This window comes from Oncorhynchus clarkii, chromosome 24 (assembly GCF_045791955.1).
Source record: "Oncorhynchus clarkii lewisi isolate Uvic-CL-2024 chromosome 24, UVic_Ocla_1.0, whole genome shotgun sequence".
NCBI classification, from domain to species: domain Eukaryota; kingdom Metazoa; phylum Chordata; class Actinopteri; order Salmoniformes; family Salmonidae; genus Oncorhynchus; species Oncorhynchus clarkii.
Genome location: NC_092170.1, coordinates 151,948 through 162,518, shown reverse-complemented (window position 1 = coordinate 162,518; position 10,571 = coordinate 151,948). Strand labels below are relative to the sequence as shown.

Below are 10,571 nucleotides of genomic sequence, written 5' to 3'. Positions count from 1 at the left end.
CTATAGCTCTACTTTGATTTATTTCCATATGTACAGTATTTACCATGTAGGATTGTCTTTACTATTTCACTAAAAGAGTCTCATGTCTATCAAACTGAGAAAGGTGATGGACTGCTCCCTCTTCAGTCCTTCACCAGTAAACCATTAACTAAGCTGTAAAACTATACATCTTTTCATACAGTAGGGCAGGCTTTGTACCCCTGAATCACTGTTGTCACCTGGATACAGAAAGGATGTCACTCACACCTTTATCAGAAGTCATGTGCACTTTTTGTTTTTAAACAGGATGTCAAAAAGGCACGTGAAAGACTGAGATCATAACGCAAAAGATGAGATAAAAAGTGCACTCTTAGGACTGAATAGGGTATTGTGTGTAGGGTGAGAAAAAATCGATTTAATCTATTTTTAATTGAGACTACAACACAACAAAATGTGGAATAAGTCAAAGGGTATAGGAACTGTATGTCGGTAGTTCAGATAAAGTATTTTCCTGGTTGTTAAAACCACATTAACAAAACGTCTTTGTACAACCATCATACAATCTGACCATGATGACATAAAATACATCATATTGACGACAGTGCAACCAGTTTTGCCAACTGGGATATAGCTAACACTCATTGTTTGTAGGTTAATAACTACTACATAACAAAAACATTTTGTTCTGCCTTCTCTCTTCCAAGTAAATCAGGCAGCATGACTGACCACTAAGCTTTTAGCCTTCCAGGTCCTGGGTCTGTCTTTAGGGGTGATGGGCTGGTGTCTGGAGAACAGCGGCACTAGTTCCCATTCCTGGAGGGTCCACAGCCACTCTCAGGCTGTCACAACCAACAACTGGCAGTTTGAGGGCCTGTGGATAACCTGTGGGCTCTGTGCAGTGCCAGAGATACAAGACTGTACTGGGGCTACCAGTTGAGAGACACATGCAGGGCTCAGTGCAATACTCACATGGAGTATTAAAGGGCCAATCTTTAGTTTAAACAAAAAAAGTAGTAGTTAGTTTTGATTTTGGTAAACAGCGGAGGAAAGTTGTTGGAGAAATGTAACCACTTTCAAATTCAAAGAGCGCCATGGATGCATGAACTGACCATCCAAACTATAGTTTTAACCATGTTCAAAAAAATCCTCAGCAATCTATACAGAATACCCCATAATGACAAAGCGAAAACAGTTTTCAGACCCTTTGCTATGAGACTCGAAATTGAGCTCTGCTGCATCCTGTTTCCTACTGATCATCCTTGAGATGTTTCTACAACTTGATTGGAGTCCAACTGTGGTAAATTCAATTGATTGGATATGATTTGGAAAGGCACACACCTGTCTATATAAGGTCCAACAGTTGACAGTGCATGTCAGAGTAAAAACCAAGACATGAGGTCGAAGAAGTTGTCTGTAGAGCTTCGAGACAGAGTTGTTGTTAAGGGAATTTTTATCAATGATGACTAATTACAGTGCCTTGCGAAAGTATTCGGCCCCCTTGAACTTTGCGAACTTTTACCACATTTCAGGCTTCAAACATAAAGATATAAAACTGTATTTTTTTGTGAAGAATCAACAACAAGTGGGACACAATCATGAAGTGGAACGACATTTATTGGATATTTCAAACTTTTTTAACAAATCAAAAACGGAAAAATTGGGCGTGCAAAATTATTCAGCCCCCTTAAGTTAATACTTTGTAGCGCCACCTTTTGCTGCGATTACAGCTGTAAGTCGCTTGGGGTATGTCTCTATCAGTTTTGCACATCGAGAGACTGACATTTTTTCCCATTCCTCCTTGCAAAACAGCTCGAGCTCAGTGAGGTTGGATGGAGAGCATTTGTGAACAGCAGTTTTCAGTTCTTTCCACAGATTCTCCATTGGATTCAGGTCTGGACTTTGACTTGGCCATTCTAACACCTGGATATGTTTATTTTTGAACCATTCCATTGTAGATTTTGCTTTATGTTTTGGATCATTGTCTTGTTGGAAGACAAATCTCTGTTCCAGTCTCAGGTCTTTTGCAGACTCCATCAGGTTTTCTTCCAGAATGGTCCTGTATTTGGCTCCATCCATCTTCCCATCAATTTGAACCATCTTCCCTGTCCCTGCTGAAGAAAAGCAGGCCCAAACCATGATGCTGCCACCACCATGTTTGACAGTGGGGATGGTGTGTTCAGGGTGATGAGCTGTGTTGCTTTTACGCCAAACATAACGTTTTGCATTGTTGCCAAAAAGTTCAATTTTGGTTTCATCTGACCAGAGCACCTTCTTCCACATGTTTGGTGTGTCTCCCAGGTGGCTTGTGGCAAACTTTAAACAACACTTTTTATGGATATCTTTAAGAAATGGCTTTCTTCTTGCCACTCTTCCATAAAGGCCAGATTTGTGCAATATACGACTGATTGTTGTCCTATGGACAGAGTCTCCCACCTCAGCTGTAGATCTCTGCAGTTCATCCAGAGTGATCATGGGCCTCTTGGCTGCATCTCTGATCAGTCTTTTCCTTGTTTGAGCTGAAAGTTTAGAGGGACGGCCAGGTCTTGGTAGATTTGCAGTGGTCTGATACTCCTTCCATTTCAATATTATCGCTTGCACATCTTTTTGTATCCAAATCCGGCTTTAAACTTCTTCACAACAGTATCTCGGACCTGCCTGGTGTGTTCCTTGTTCTTCATGATGCTCTCTGCGCTTTTAATGACCTCTGAGACTATCACAGTGCAGGTGCATTTATACGGAGACTTGATTACACACAGGTGTATTGTATTTATCATCATTAGTCATTTAGGTCAACATTGGATCATTCAGAGATCCTCACTGAACTTCTGGAGAGAGTTTGCTACACTGAAAGTAAAGGGGCTCAATAATTTTGCACGCCCAATTTTTCAGTTTTTGATTTGTTAAAAAAGTTTGAAATATCCAATAAATGTCGTTCCACTTCATGATTGTGTCCCACTTGTTGTTGATTCTTCACAAAAAATACAGTTTTATATCTTTATGTTTGAAGCCTGAAATGTGGCAAAAGGTCGCAAAGTTCAAGGGGGCCGAATACTTTCGCAAGGCACTGTATGTATACATTTCAATCAGGACTGACTAATCAGAATACTATTATGTTATTGTATATGTACTAATCAGAATACTATTATGTTGCTGTATATGTATGAGTTTTCTTTCTTGATCCCAGTACTGAATATAATGTGTGTGAATGTGGTCAAGAGTTAGAACAATGACTGTCTGTTCCTTGGTAGAAATGAACGAACGATATCTTCAGACTGGCTAGAATGCTTATCTACACAAGAAGACCTTGACTTATAAATTATATGATCTTAATAGGGAGAGACGATGTGAGAACCATACAGCCTTTGTAGTGGAACGGAGATGGCACGGGTTGGTGCTGAAACTAATGACGTCATTTTCAGTTTATAACCTGTGGTAAACTGTATCGTGTTCAGTACTCGTGAATAAAGGCTGCTATTTGACTTTAAGACCGGGCTCTGTTGATCTCTATACAATAAGGATCTTACAAATTCTTATGAATTGACAGTGTTTAATTTTAATTGGGAATTAAAACAGAGGAATTAAATTCCTGCAACAATTGTGTCGAGGCACAGATCTGGGGAAGGGTACCAAAACATTTCTGCAGCATTGAAGGTCCCCAAGAACACAGTGGCCTCCATCCTTCTTAAATGGAACAAGTTTAGAACCACCAAGACACTTCCTAGAGCTGGCCGCCTAGCCAAACTGAACAATCGGGGGAGAAGGACCTTGGTCAGGGAGGTGACCAAGAACCCGATAGTCACTCTAATAGAGCTCTATAGTTCCTCTATGGAGATGGGAGAACCTACCGGAAGCACAGCCATCTCTGCAGCACTCCACCAATCAGGGCTTTTTCAGGCCTTTAGTGACCAGACGGAAGCCACTCCTCAGTAAAAGTAACATGGCAGTTTGCCAAAAGATTCTCTGGTCTGATGAAACCAAGATTGAACTCTTTGGCTTGAATGCCAAGTGTCACATCTGGAGGAAACCTGGCACCATCCAGTGAAGCATGGTGGTGGCAGAATCATGCTGTGGGGATGTTTTTCAGTGGCAGAGACTGGGAGACTAGTCAGGATCGAGGCAAAGATGAACAGAACAAAGTACATAGAGATCCTTGATGCAAACCTGCTTCGGAGCGCTCCGGACCTCAGACTGGGGCGAAGGTTCACCTTCCAATAGGACAACGACCCTAAGCACACAGCCAAGGCAACGCAGGAGTGGCCTGGGACAAATTTCTGAATGTCCTTGAGTGGCCCGGACTTGAACCCGATCGAACACGACCTGAAAATAGCTGATCAGCAACACCCATTCATCCTGACAGAGCTTGAGAGGATCTGCAGAGAGGAATGGGAGAAACTCCCTAAATACAGTTGTGCCAAGCTTGTAGCGTCATAACCAAGGAGATTGTAGGCTGTAATCGCTGCCAAAGGTGCTTCAATTAAGTATTGAGTAAAGGGTCTGAATACTTATGTAAATATAATTTATATATATATATATATATATATATAAATTAGCAAACATTTCTAAAAAACTTTTTTTGCTTTGCCATTATGGGCTATTGTTTGTATAACGGAAGAGGTCGTTTAAAGAGTTATCATCTTGAATTAAACTTTAAATGTCTTTACCTATCACATCAATAAACAGTCATCTTAATAATCATTATCTCTTATCATATCATCATTCGGAACAGTTGTAATCTCATCCATCTGCAAAAACTGAATCCTTATTCTTGATTCAGTACTACACAAATTGGTTTAATTATGTATTTACTAGCTAACTATATAATAACAGGATAACATATACACTTAATACATGAGACAAAGGTCCCTAGTGGACTTTTACAATACGGTGGCTTTTTACACAACAACATGGAGAAAGAGAAAAAGACACTCATCGTTGATACTTTTCAGAACTATCCTCACATTTATCATATAGTTTGCACATGAACCGCTGCCCATTTGGAATAAGGAATCATGTGTGATTTGACAAGAGTAGTAGGATGGTTTGAAGAGTTTGAGATATTTGACTCAGGACAGCTAATCAGCTGTACCAGTGATTGTCTGAGAGGGGAATTTGTTTTACCCCTCGTGTTGGTATTCAGGATTCGGACCACGGTGGACATGAGCTGCAGCTCAACGTCTCTCTGGTCTAAAATAAGGTGAGTTTATTTCTTCACCTCATGTTGAGGTTTAAAGTTCCAACCATTTCAAAGATGTAGCTCTCACCTCATGTTTCCTGGTCTCTGAGATTCAGCGTTTAAACCACTTTAGACTTGGGCTGCAACTCCCCATCTTTCCTGGTCTACTGTTAATTTCTGCGGGCAATCCTTTTATGCACTCAAGTCAAAAGGGAACGGTTCCGTCAGTCTGACATGCTCTCTGACCTCATTCAGGGCGTGGCTACTTACTATGAACAGTATATAGGAGATTCTCTTATCCCTCCTAAAATCACATTCATATCTTAACAAAAAATAAGTCAATAATTTTCCATATTATATGCACAACATTGGATGGAAACTTGACAGATAAAGGGGATATACTTTCCAAGTTACAGTATTTATTTTATACCAGTTTTAATGATATAACAAAATAAATAACAACATGACATTAGTTTTCTATAGCTCCCCACTGACCATTCCCCACATTCTTATGTTAGAAATATTGATCCAGTATTCAGTTTTGGACGTGTTAGAGTTTTGGCGAGAAAAGCTGTCTGTTAACAAAGACATTCCTTTGCTTGATACTAAAGGGGGAGAAAGATCCCCCTTCTCATGTACTTTACAACAGGGTATAAACTGTCAAATATCTTCCTCGGATACCACAAAGACATACTTCCTTCCCTGGTAGATGCCTCAAGTTCCAAAATGAGGAGTGTGTATGCACGGACATTAGTTTGTGGGCAAAAGCACTATATAAACATTGCAAAGGCGCCTTTCGATTAACAAATGCCAGCCAACAGTGTGACCCTAGCAGTTACATTAAAATCCTTAGACTCTTGATGTAGTTTTACATTTGTAAGGTGAATATTCTGCTTTGATAAGTGTCCATACAGCACAAATGAATTAAGAAACTGAGCAAAGATCTAAAGAAGTATTTGCGTTACAAAAGTATTGTGTAGTTGAGACTGACATACTGTATCTGTTAAATAAATTGTAGCATGCCTGTAGTACAGCTTCTATATTAGTACAGCCTCAGCAGGGCTTTTTGAAGCTGTTCTCATAATGGACACTGTAGTACGGTAGTCTTTTTGAATTCCTTTCCAATGTGACGGACACTTTCACCTGGCTACCTCCGGATTGAAGAATGCATGAAAGTCCATGAAAGTACTCTGGATGTAAATCGCACAAGTATGTATCATTGTATCATCGCTCAGTCAATCATTGACAGTCACTGACCTTGGTTTCCTTTCACCTCTATGACACAGCAACAGGCTCCTAGATAACCACATGTTCATAAGAATGAAGAACTGTAGTCAGAACCGTAGTCACCTTACCACCAAAGGTCAGAGTACTTTCATTGTTACAGAGAGAGAATAAAATAGTTTTGTCTAACCTGAAAATAATAGTGAGCATATTCTAAGGAGATACCAATGGCAAACTCCAATGTCAGGTATCTATTGTGAAACTCCTGATTTAATAGTTGAGGAAGTCAAACTGTGTCATTGCTTTCGATTAACCAATCTGTCATATTGTTTATCTCCTTAGACTACCCTTAAGCTCAAAACCCTTGTCACTGTCACCTTATAGGTGAAGCCTCTATGGTTTTTACTTGCCTCTTATCACTTCTGCAAAGACTAAAGATCCCTGCTTTTGAAACAAGACAACAGACACCCAGCACATTGGACACCAAGCAGGAACATAGGACAACTTACATATCTCGTGAGGCCATTTTCAATCATCCTGTGTTTGAGGGTTTCAACCTCAAGCCATTAGAAGCCTTTTCCTACACTTGTGTGTGTGTGTGCTCTGGGTGATCATGTCGACGGCGGTGGAACTAACTGGGTTCCTGTTGTGCGTAGCAAGCTGCCTGCTCACAGGCTCCTCACTAGCCAATGACTACTGGAAGATGTCCTCAGTGTCTGTCAGTGTCATCGTATCCACACGTCAGTTCCAGAATCTATTTCACTCGTGTGCCGAGAACAGCGCCGGCATTAGGAACTGGAAAGACTTTGAGTCTATGCTCGCTCTGCCTGGTAGGTTCTGGACTGACTGCTACTTCCAAACTGGACCAATAGATAATCTCCAAAACCTGTCCCAAACATTATTGGCAAATGAGTTTGACACCCCTTGTCAAAGGGAACTCTAAAGGGAAAAGTTTCCTGCTCCTCTGTCACTCCCTCTTAAACAAATGGTTAATGTTGTGCGATGCGATTTTGCTGTGTGAAGGTCAGTCAATTACATACAGCAACCTTAACTAGTCCGCTTTGTTGGATTCCTGATGTTGCCAAATGTTTTAAGAATAAGAGCAACACAATCTGTCTTCATATTTTCAATGGAGTGTCACTTCAGCAAACATGAATGATCCATGTATTGCTAGTTCTGTATCTTAGACACACCCTATATCTGATTTAACGCCATTTGTTTGTGTGTTCTGTAGTTGACATACAGGAAGTTGATATAGGCATTTAGCGGTGTCTAACAATGAAAAAAGGCCACCAGTACTTGCTTGATAGCATCAATTGAAGTCTGTTTATTTTCTTTAGGCAACATGTCCCACTAGCACACCCTGCAAAATTTCTGCTATGCCTTCTTTAGTGTGTGTGTGTGTTGTGAGACACGCAAGGGGATAGAGTTGAGCACATTTCCCGCATTGACTCCAAGGCCCAGTCTGCTCAGGCCCTCTATCGATCCAATGTCTGTTGTTGACTGGAACTCTGTCTTCCTGTGGTCAGATTACATACAGGCATGTCGAGCCCTGATGATCATCGCTCTGCTCCTGGGTCTAGCGTTTATCATTGTGTCAGTGCGGGGGCTGAAATGCACAGAGATCGGCAGCACTTCTGAACAGGTCATGGGCGAAATCACTCTGTCCTGCGGCAGCTTGTTCATCTTGTCAGGTGTGTCCCCAACTGCCAGCATCATCACCTGAGTACCAATCTCTCTCTCTCGCTTCTTCTTCCCCCCCACTCCGCATCTCTCTTTCTTCTGCCGTTTATCAACCATCTCAATCTGCCTCTCCTGCACGTCTTTCCACCTTGACTGCTGTCTCATGGTACGCTGCGCGGGTGGTGCAGGAGTTCCATGATCCATTCCTTGCAGGAGTAAGGTGAATACACATCCCAAAAGCTGAAGGTACTGCCTGGGAATTGGCATTCTAGTTAGATCCTCAACCAATCAATTAAAACCTTGTTAATAAAAACCTTTTATTGAAGGAATCATTCTGATTTGGTTACACACACACACGTAAAGTTGATTCATTCTCTGTCCCTGTAGGTTTGAGCTGGGTACAGGTCTATACAGGTCGGCCATTCTAGGTCGGGTCATGCTCTGCTGTTCCTGTAAGAGAGGTCCATCAGCACCACCAACAGGGTGAGTAATTGCGCCCACAAAGTTGAGTCCCAAATTACACATTAATCCCTATATAGTGCAGTATAGGGCTCTGGTCAAAAGTGGTGTACTATATAGCCATTTGGGATGCAACCAAAGACACTTCCTACTCCCAAAGCTAACGCGCAAGCTAACCATTATCCTACCAAAACCATGGGCTAGCCAACACTAGTTAGCTAACGATTTCCCATCTGTTACATGAACTAGTCAAAGAAATCAGTGTTGCCCAATCTTTTGTACCCTGCTTGTCTTACAGGGGATATTCATACAACTACTCAAAAACAAGCCGTGGACAACAGATCTACAGGGCAGCACCTGTGTCCGTCGGGGAGTTTTAAAAAAAATCTTGTTGTTTGTTTGTCTGTTTCCATTTATTACTTCAGGAAAGTGTAATTTTACTGGTTTGCATTTGCTGTTATATTTTTGTTGTTTTGTTGTTGTTGTCTTCTTGAGTTGCGTGAGTCACTGTGAATATTAATGCAATGTTTATTACTTTGAAATGTTTCGAAAATAAAACAATTTCTCTATTGATGATTATTGTTCTATTGATATTTTATATCTAAATTAATAGAAAATATAAGCTATGCCACAACTCCAAATTAATGGACAAGATACCCACTGGCCACAGACTTCTAATCCACATCGGTTTAACGTAATTTCATTGAAATGATTGATTCAATCAGTGTGTGCCCAGTGGGTAAGTAGTGAATCCTTTGATTCTAATCTGACTATAGCCATATGTTCAAGTAATGTCTTGTGATTGCTCAGCTCCTTACTTGACATTTAATGAAAAAACATTGTGATATTCTGTTCTTTAACATTTCATCTGATATGTCTACAATGTGACTAATTTAGATACTTTGGTCAGAATCTGTTGTACAAATCTACAGTTGGACTGCTTCAAACAGGGAAAAATACAGTAATTGGTTCATATAACCAGCATCACTGTGCTAGATTATTTGTTTCACTTTCTCCCTCCACTTGCCACTGACTGGGCTTGAACCCCACTTAGAAAAAATGGTTAATTCGGTTTCTATATAGAACTTTTGGGGTCGTTGGTTAAAAGGTTATCTTTTATTAGAAAAATGTTCAAGCCTCTGAAGATAGAAAGTCAGCCTACAGGCTGAATGGTGTTTCCTCTGATACATTGGTGTGGCTGGCTTCTGGGTTAAGCGAGCAGTGTGTCAAGAAGAAGTGCGCCTTGGCAGGGTCTTGTTTCGGAGGACTCATGGCTCTCGACCTTCGCCTCTGTAGTGGAGTTGTAGTGTCTGTAGTGGAGTTGCAGCGATGGGACAAGACTGTAAAACTACCAATTGGGGAGAAAAAAAGTTTTTAAATTAGAAAATAAAGAATAGATGAAGTTCTTCCAGAGTTTGAGTACTAAGCTACCTGTTTTTAGGAATGAGCCACTTAATTAGACACTTTATAAGCTAGCTAATAAATGATAATTTTTATTATTGGCTAAATAGGCTGCATTTAGACAGGAAGCCCAATTCTGTCTTTTGACCAATCAGATCAGCTCTGACAATGATCTGATGGGAATTGGGTTGCCTGTCTAAATATGGCCTTAGAGCTACAGACCCAGCCTGACATTGGCAATTAGCAAATTGTTATTTCAGTGTGGAGTCAGATGGGGGGGACGATGTTACATTTTTTATTTTTTTCATTTTATTTCACCTTTATTTAACCAGGTAGGCTAGTTGAGAACAAGTTCTCATTTACAACTGCGACCTGGCCAAGATAAACGCATAGCAGTGTGAACAGACAACAACACAAAGTTACACATGGAGTAAACAATAAACAAGTCAATAACACAGTAGAAAAAATAAAAAAATGGTCTATTTACATTGTGTGCAAAAGGCATGAGGAGGTAGGCTAATAATTACAATTTAGCAGATTAACACTGGAGTGATAAATGATCAAATGGTCATGTGCAGGTAGAGATACTGGTGTGCAAAAGAGCAGAAAAGTAAATAAATAAAAACAGTATGGGGATGGGGTAGGTAAATTG

At 40.5% G+C, this 10,571-nt stretch overlaps 1 pseudogene; it reads left to right on the top strand.

Annotated features, from left to right (window-relative positions):
• Positions 1-82: 82 nt before the first annotated feature.
• LOC139382210 (claudin-15-like) lies at positions 83-8,898 on the top strand (annotated as a pseudogene).
• The last annotated feature ends 1,673 nt before the right edge of the window (positions 8,899-10,571 follow it).